The sequence below is a fragment of the Mus musculus genome, chromosome 3 (assembly GCF_000001635.26).
Source record: "Mus musculus strain C57BL/6J chromosome 3, GRCm38.p6 C57BL/6J".
Lineage (NCBI taxonomy): Eukaryota > Metazoa > Chordata > Mammalia > Rodentia > Muridae > Mus > Mus musculus.
This window is the reverse complement of record NC_000069.6, coordinates 5088949-5098542: the sequence shown is the minus strand read 5'-3', so window position 1 is coordinate 5098542 and position 9594 is coordinate 5088949. Positions and strand designations below refer to the sequence as shown.

Here is a 9594-nt window from a genome sequence, read left to right as displayed (position 1 = left end):
GGCAAATGTGTGTGCTACTGTACCTGGCTCATGTGATGACCAACATTGGGCTGTGAGAATTCTATTGAACTCCATCTCTAGCCTTTTAACCATATATTCTGCAATATTTAATTGACTAAATATTATTAATAACCTTGATTATTTTTTATTTTACAAATAACAAAAATTCAGTGTAACTTGTATTAATTAAGCGAATGTGTTCTAAACCAGCCTGGGTACATATCTAGTGGGCACATCAGAGTGTTACCATTAATATACCTCACGTTATGCATCTCCCATATTTTTAAGAAAAGGAAATTAAGACTTTCAGCTACTGTAAAAAACTATAAGCCACATATGTGGGTCCTTGACCCCAGGTATGCCTACTGAACCAGTGCACCCTTATTGTATCCTCAACATTTTTAGAATTTTTAGAAACTGTTAGATATTAATAGCAAAATGGATGTCTCTTTCACAAGGAAACCTAGGAGCCAGGAGTGCTTTGCTCAGTGGTGCTGCTAGTCATCGTTCACAGAGATTTTCTCTGTTACTTTGTATGCATATCTGAGCTAGAATGCAGAAATACAGTATGCAAAAGATGAAAGTCCAAGTGTTTATATATGTTACAATGCAGTGTGGAGAAATGTCTTTGAATAATATGTATACAAGTAACAAAAGCTGACACTAACCAATGTAGTCATCTGGGAAGAATGCTTTAAAAACTCAGAGCTATAATTAAAAAGAAAATCTGCTAGTTTCTGTTATGACTTTAGCCTAAATTAAATTAATGTGTGGTAAGAAACTGCCTAAAGGCCACCACAGCAATGAAATGTGGCCACCTCTTTGCTAAGAGTCTTCATAAAGGCAAGTGGTTCCTTCTAATGAGAAGCCAAGCATTTTGATTTTTTATTATTCAGTTTTGTTTTAGGTTAGCATACAAAATAATGGCTTTTATTACAATGCAGATATGCCCATGTGCACACACACACACACACACACACACACACACACACGAGAGAGAGAGAGAGAGAGAGAGAGAGAGAGAGAGAGAGAGAGAGAGAAGACGGTTTCTTAGGTTTGAATTATCTCACTCTCTGAATAGATAAAAACAGATGTCTCTCTTCTCTCCATTAATAACAGAATGCTAAGTGGCCACACTTATCATTCCCGAACACTCCATTGTGTTCCAGTGCTGTGTTTCAAGGCTTCCTCACTGTATTGAAGCTGAGCCATTGTCTCTGTTGCTTCATTGCCTAATAGCTTACACTGTCTTCATTTTTGCTTTACTTGCCCTTATAACCCACTGCTTTGGGCCCAAGGTACCTTGTGGTATTGTCTTAAAGGCATGCTTGACCTGAATGGAAAACAGAAAATGAAGCACATGCAGGCTTGTTTGATAAATTTCTTAACATGCCTACAATCCAGAAACAGCATTTTGATTGATATAAGCTCTAATTCTCTGGCTTGTAATTTATTAGTAAGACAACCAACAGGTGAAAAGACAGTAATAAAAAACAACTACAATTACTTTGTCTTTCATGAATAAATTTTTTATCTGAAAAGTATTTCTTAAAAATTTGGGTACTTATTTTAGATTTTATTATAGTTAAACAGAATGTGTTCAATTAAGATTATTGAAAAATAAATATTCTTGAAAGCAGAAGTCACTTTAATTAATTATAATTTTTATTTTTAGCTCAAAAGGCAATGTCAGACAACTGATCAGCTCTTAAAAAGTTAACCAGGTACTTTGTCTCTTTTCATGTCCTCAATTTTATATAAAACCCTATAGACTAAACACTTACCTATAAATAAAGCAATTGATGTTAAAAGGTCAAAGCTATGACCTTTCACATCTTTTTTGTCCACTGTATCTATATACACTGTATACTTTTCTCAGAAAAGAGAGCCTTTATTTAAGAGAGCATAAACTTTTCCCATTTGTAGTGCACTAGGGGTTTTGGAATGTCTCAGGATCTTGGCAGATAAAGGATTGACCTTTCATCTCCAAACTCAGCAACAGCTGACCTCAGACAAGTGAGAAGTTTTGTGTCAACTCCCTGTATGATGATCAGGAACTATCCATTATCTTTGACCCAACTGTGCATTACTGATAAATTTCATCTCAAGAGATTCATAGGCTGTAGAAATGGAATTACATCTACTCATGGAGAAGAATGTCTGACATTCAAAATAAGATTCTGGCATTGTAAATAGTCATAGTTGGCCAAAGTAATCTTGTGTGAAAAGCCAAAGTCTACTCCTAATATTATGTAAAAATTTGAGATATTGCTATGGCTTACTGGATTCATAAAATTTGCCTCTTTTTGAAATATCCTGTGCATCAGTTTGTAAAATACTTTTTATAATCTTACAGAATTAAAAAATATCCTTAAATGCATTAGGTTGTAACATTAATAATAACAGGACAACTGTGAAGTACAGTGACAATATCCAGTGATGCTCCCAGGGAATTTCAGAGAGTTTTCTGTGAGATTAAATCACATAAAAACATTAGAAGTTACACCCACAGAGTCTCACCAACATGACCACCCAAATGTGAGATGATCATGGAATACACCAATGAACATGACAAGCTGGACAGAGAAAGGCCCACAGATCTTAACCCTACAAAAAGGACTCCAGACAACTGAGTGAAGGAGAGAGTAGGATAGGGGTTCTCCCTAGAGGAAAGCATAAAAATTGGCTGTCCAATGCCAAGTAGCAAACCCTGAAAACACGTATAAACAGTCTTATGCATACTCGACATATTATATTTGAGAATGCATCAATACGTGCAATAACAACTAGTAAGAAAAAAGGGCAAGGACTTAAGGAGAGTTTATAGGGGTATATGAGAGGGTTTGTAGGGTGTAAGAAGGGCCAAATATTGTAATTATGATATAAATGTTAAACATATCCATGGAATACCAGTCCTGCATTTTAATTAATATAAAGATGTGACAAGTTTTGCAACTTGTTACTAAAAGTTTATTCATATAACTTTAAAGGTCATTTCCTTTGACAATAAAAGCTGCAATCACATAAAGAAATGGGAAAGTTGCTTGAGGGCATGGCAGCCAATTTGTATATTTTTGATTGTCAATTACTTAAAGTAACATTGTTCAGTAGATAAAAAGCATTATCAAGGATGGAGTGAGCTAATAATGCACATCAAGTGACACTATCAATTATTTCAGTTACACAGAGAAAATGGCGGTGGGGTAGGGCTTTGAATGACTCATACCCAAATATTCAAGCAACACTTTAATAATTTCAATGCTAGAGTTAATTTTTTATACCAAAAGATGAGTATTATCAGTAAATTGTACTTGATTATAACTTTTAACTGTATAAAAATAAGAACTATATTATATCCAATTGCATATCAACTCTTAAAAGATATCATATGATTTGAGACATGAATGAATTTCACGATAAAAAGTACTGAGTTAATGTTTTCACTTGGATTATTTTTCATAATATTTTTCTGCATTTTGTGATATAAAATAAAAACTTGTATTTGTTTTTTTTCCAATTATGTAGGCCAAACCTAAAGTCTCATATAGTTAGATAAGAGCACAAGCATTGAGGTATACCCTGACCATATATATATTTCTCTCTGTAAATGTAAAACTTCTTCAATCCGATAGCCAATGGAAAAACAATACGTGGAAATTTTATGTAGTAAGTAATTTGTTTTGAATGCTGAAAGAAGAAAAACACTGTAGAGTTGAAGAATGCTAATTTCGTAATAAGATAAGTCTCTGGGAGAAGCTGGGAACATGAAAGAAAATGAGAGAAATTTTATTGGGCGATTTGAAAGAAGAAACAAATGAGAGTAAATTTTGTCGTAGATGATCTTGGTACACGATCCTGTAGAACATGGTCCAAATCATGAGTCATGAAATAACTCCTTAAGAATACTTCACTGTAAGTAGAGGAGGGAATGGGGGAGGGGATAAATAACACCAAAGATTTCTCAACAAAATCCTATGGAAATGCACCTACAACTGTAGAAGCTTCCCACAAAGATACACATGCAAACACAAACACAAATGAGTTAAATAGAGTTATTCTATGATGGAATAACAATACTAGACAGCATCAATTAGGAAATAAGAGCCCCAGTACCAGGATATATAATCTCTTTTGTAGCTGCTGGGCAGTGAGGTATCATAGACTACCAAACTTTACAAACCTTTATCAATGCTACTGGTTACTCTATAACATTTTACAGTAACCCTTATTGCTATAGATGGAATATTGCTGAGTTGCAAAGCATGGTGATATTAATGGTAGTCCTGACTTGAAAGCTTTATCTGTTTAGGTGCCTTTGACAGTGCTAGAAAGTGTTGTATGTGATACAAGAAGAGAAAAATAATCATGTGCCTTGCCCAGGTATGAATGCTGTTAGTTATTATAATAACTGGCCTTCAAAAAATGGTGTAATAGTGGCATCAATGTTAACTAACTGCTTTTCAAAATTGGATTTAAGGTGTACTCCACATGATTAAATCTATAACTGGTACCACTTTTGGTCAAAGAATCTATGAATAAATAAGCCTGAGACCTTAGTGCAGAAGCTACTGCTATTATTCTGCCAAAAAGATATAGCATTAAACCAGATGCTCCTGATTTATCATTATACCAATAGATTAGCACACCTCTCATGCTCAGCAAAGAAGTTTCTATTTATAGTTGATGGTGATTAGCAAAGAGATCAATTGCTGGCTAAGACCAGAAAACTGTGAAACAGTCAAGCCTAAATTTGACACCTTTATCACATTCATCCCTCTTAATGATATGGGATCACTGTGGAATAGGAAGCAGCAAGAGTCTAAGATACAGAGGTTGGGAATGGTACATTATGTATACCTCGTTACAGCTGCAAATATAAACTCACAGTCATCTCATCAACTACAAGCTTCAAGTTAGCCCAGACCAAATCCTAGTTTGGAGAAGGGAAGTAGACATAATATTGTACTCCAAATCAACGTGTTGTAGACAATTAAGTGTTGTCACCAATAAGTTGGGCTGTAGTAGGGGACCACCAATCCAAGAATATATGGGAAGCCCAAATTGGACTTGATAGGTGAAAAATTTTAAGAAAACACAATGTTGTGTGAGTGTGGAATAAGGCAGGATCCAGGAGAAGTGGTTTGCAAATGAAAACTCTGCTCAAATTTCTTAAAGAAACAATCAAAATAGAATACTTTGCTGGTACTGCAAATATATCAGCTGAACAGAAACAATACTGTGAAGGAAGCACACAGCTCAAGGGGTAAGGGATGAAAGTGACACGTGAGTCCTCAAAACTGTGTGCAGGGAAAAGGATGCTCTTCTGTGTCTTCTGAAGTGAAGCCAGAGATGCGGGCTGGATCAAAGAACTCAGCAGAACTCTGATGTGAGAAAATGGAGAGCTGGATTTTAGCTTCTGTCATTTAAGACTTTCACTTTTATACTTTAAGATCTTTTAAGGCAATCCATTTTTATCTTGTAACTTTTGAAACAGAGACCAGATATATAATTACTGTCACCCATTTGTAAACTGGTTCATTATTTTCTGATACTGTTTTCCCTAGTTAACATGGGACACTAAGAGACCCAGAACGTGGCACCAGAACAAGGCAATTTCATCCTTATCTTTCATTTACAGTTTTTGTTTGTTCTCAAAACTATAGCAACAAAGTTTAAAGTTCCGTTACTAGAAGTAAATCCTCATGCCAAAGTTATGCTGCCACAAACGCTATAAAAATCACATCTGTGTGAATTCCATATTCCCATGAACATTTTTCTATAATAATGCTTTTAACAGCCTGTAATTTAAGTAGCTACTTGTTAGTGTATCTATCATTGACTAGATAAGAAGGCAAGACTCTGTCTCTTTTAGCACAAGTAAGCCTGAATGCTAATTGAATTTCAAAGAAGAGCTTAAATGTAATTATTCATTATAAGATTAGACCAGTGAATGTGTAAATCTCCTATAGTCTTTTCATTTCATATTTCACTCTTTTCTAAAAGTAAGATGTACACCATTGAGTTGTTTTGCTTTGCTTCAGAATCAAGGTTTTAAAATTACTTTTGGTGTCATTGACTTGGATAATCCATCAACTTGAAAACAAGCATTTTTCTAGAAATGGAATGAAAGATAAAAACATAGAAGCTAGAACGTCTTGGAAATAGTTATAGGAATAAAATACCAGTTTCCTAGAGAAAACCAGAATCACTGATAATAGTTATGCACTTTCCTCTAAAATGCTTGCAGGTTTCCCATATATAAAGCAGAGATGACAGATTCATAAACTGTAACATAAGACTGTCCACTCCTCCAGTCTGCAGGCACTTAGCGGCCGTGAAGCCAGTCAAAGACCCCGTGCTTTAAAGATGATAACATTGTTGGAATGTTAATAGTGTAAAACTTCCTGAAGGAAAATCATTCCTTTATGGACTGAGGAAAGAGTCAGACTGGCTTAGCCCATTTTGCACCTTTGTACCTGAGAATCTCTGGGCTTAAACTACAGAAGCTTCAGTATTTGCCTCTCAATCCATTAAGCCTTGAGGAACATGGGTTTTGGTTCAAGACTTCACACAGAACACAAGAAAGGACTGTGTGAGCCTTCCTCAAGTATGGTGATCTTTTCTCAGCTGTGATCCTTCACTTGCATCCATAGTAGAAATTTTTATTTTAGCAAACCTGTGTTCAACCTTTGTTTCAGCAAAGACCTCCCCCCCTTGCAAAAAAAAAAAAAACCAAAAAAACCAAAAAAACCAAAAACCCTTCTGCTATAAATACATTGCATGAAAAGCAGTAAATGCTTTCATGTAAGCCACTTGGACCTGTGTTTTTCATCATGGTTTCATTGGGATCCCTCACTTTAGGGAAACATTGTGAGGTGCCTAGCTGAAATGGAAAGAAAAGCTGGCCTAGGAGGTTTTACATCTTGTAGCCTACCCTATTACTTAAATAGGCTACATCTAAAATAAAAAGGGGGGGCTGTTATACAGGTTAGAATGGGGCAATTATGTTCTGATCCCAGACATATATGTTTGTGGATTACTTCCAGGTGTTTCTTTGAAAACATGTTTTCTTGATCTATAATTAATTTTTGTTAATGGAATTCTAGCAAATGCCTCAAAGACCATTCACAATTTTCCTACACCATAAACGATAAGGACTAATGGCAACCATATTACAACTCTTGTGTTTTTAAGCATTATCCTAGTTTGTGTCACAACTGTTACTTGAAATTACAATATCCAGGTGTTATGTATGGTATTTGATCAAAGGAAATCAAAATGTAATGAGTTATAACTTTATTCCCTGAGGACTTAACTGTATGTAATAGGAGTGGGTGTGATTTATTTTCTGAGTCATTCTGGGAACAGTTATGCAAAGCTTCAGTTAAATGTTGGTAAAATGGGCTTTTGAAATGGATGATATCTATCTATCTATCTATCTATCTATCTATCTATCTATCTATCTATCTATCTATCCACTCCTGTAAAGAAAGTAGTCATATATATATACTTGGGACTACTTCCTTTATAGGGAAATGCTGCATCAAATTATTTTCAAAACTCTGTATATCAAAACATCTTACTATTACTTACTGGGTTTTAAATGAAAACTCATGAGCTCTGTGTGGAGTGTTCATAGACAGTCACACACACACACACACACACATACACACACACAGACTTCAAAGTTGACCTTTAGAGACGACAATACTGATACGGGGCTTTTTTTATGATGATGAAGTTACAATAAACAGCAGAGTTATAATATTTGTTGGAGTAGTTCTAATTTTTCTCACATTAACCTTGTGTAGAGGAATGCTGACAACTTTTGAGTCACTAGATTAACTCAATCCCATCCCCCACATCACTGACGTCAGTCATTTACCTTTAAGCCAACACAATAAGGATGCTTCAGAAGAGAGCCAAACACGTTTTCTCTTATTTTTGTTCTTCCTCAAATATTATTTGACCTTAATCATGGTCTTCCAACAAGCTTAATATGACGTCACCTTAAAACGAAAGCACAAAGCACTCCAGTCCGGCTCCGGAAGAAGTTTCTGATTGCTCGTCCTCTGCGTGATCTTTTCAGATTGTGTTGATGAGATGAAGTTTAATCTCATTTCTCTCCTTTCCAGCACCACAAACCACAGGCAGTTTAAGGCAGCCTGAAAATCTCTTACATCTGGAAGAGCAATAATTCATGGGATTTTGCCTGGCAGCCATGACACACAGCAGGGCTGCCAGAAACAACCGTCTCTTATGTTCTGCTATGTGCAAAAAATCAGAAGAGGAGGAGCCGGCACAGGGCCACATCCTTCTTTAGCATATGTTAGTGGAGAAACCCTTTTATTTTCTGCCAGACGCTTCATGAATAGGTCCTAAATATTACATAGACAGTAGCTATCACATCCAAACAAAATTCCTATGTGTCTGTTAAGCTGCAAATGCATGAAGGCTCATTGTCTGGCAAAAGGGTCACGGTTAAATTTGCCCAGATTTTGTTTTAGAAAAAAAAATAGATATTCCAGATTCTGCACATAATTTATAGGCATTTGGACACCCTGCTGTGCATGAATATGATGCCATCTTCTGAGAAGGATTATTTCCTGAGATGAATATGGGATTTAGCTACAGTAACTTTTACTGGGCAGCTTAGAACGGCCAACAAAGTACTAGAATTTACTGCAGCACAGCTTGGGCTGTCAGGGTCAGGGTTGGTGTTTATGATTTCTGCAGAAGCAGAAATAAACAACTTCTCCTTAATGGCTTTATGTGTAGGCAGCGGTGGCCCTATCTGGTCTCACAACAGTAGCTGGGGCAGTACTTACTCCCATTTCATGTGGAACCAATGTCTGAAAATTTGCATTTATGCTTTTTGGGGCTTTCTCTGGCAGAAGTCAGAAATGGGAAATTGACTGAGAAGGTCTGAATGGGTAGCCTTCCATTCCGCTGTTTTTAGGGCTATAAATACATTGTGGAGAGAATGACTCAATTTGAAAACTCTGACAGAGAGATGAGAAGAAAATGGCTGAATTCATTTTCAGATTGCCATTGTCCGTAAACCTTGCAAAAATGCTCATCAAAAGCAAATTCAAAAGTCTCTCCAAGGCCTGTTTTCTCAGAGTGCATGATATAGTTAAGTCACTATTCTATCCACATTTCATGGCATCCTTAAGCAATATCCAGAATGATGTAAAGAATATGCATAAGCATTTGAATATATTAAACATATATTTTCCTGTTTAGACAAAAATAAAGTGATTATCTAAAACTTTTCTGATGTAACAATGGTTTTTAAAGTTCAAAAGAACATGGATATATACTGTGTAGAGAAGCAGGCTTAAATACATTTTTTTTTCTTCCAAAGTGAGGCCACTGTTTCATGCCAAAGAAAAACAATCCCTTTGCCAAGCTACACATTGTTAACTTAAAATGTGTTCCATGTGGAAATAGGAAGACTTATTTTTAAGGAAAGGCTAGTGGTCTGAAGTTAACTGGCTCAGTGCCTGTCAACTACACATTTTGGCTTCTAGTTTTACAGCTAGAATTGAAAATATTTATTTCTCCTTTTAAGACCCGTTCTTTTCCTTTGAC

General features: G+C 35.8%; 1 long non-coding RNA gene across 1 annotated transcript; it reads right to left on the bottom strand.

Annotated features, from left to right (window-relative positions):
• Positions 1 to 3766: 3766 nt before the first annotated feature.
• Gm17308 (predicted gene, 17308) lies at positions 3767 to 8267 on the bottom strand. Its single transcript, NR_153343.1, has 2 exons — positions 7886 to 8267; positions 3767 to 5381 (listed from the first exon to the last, which is right to left on the bottom strand). It is a non-coding gene; the product is annotated as a predicted gene, 17308 (long non-coding RNA).
• Positions 8268 to 9594: the final 1327 nt, after the last annotated feature.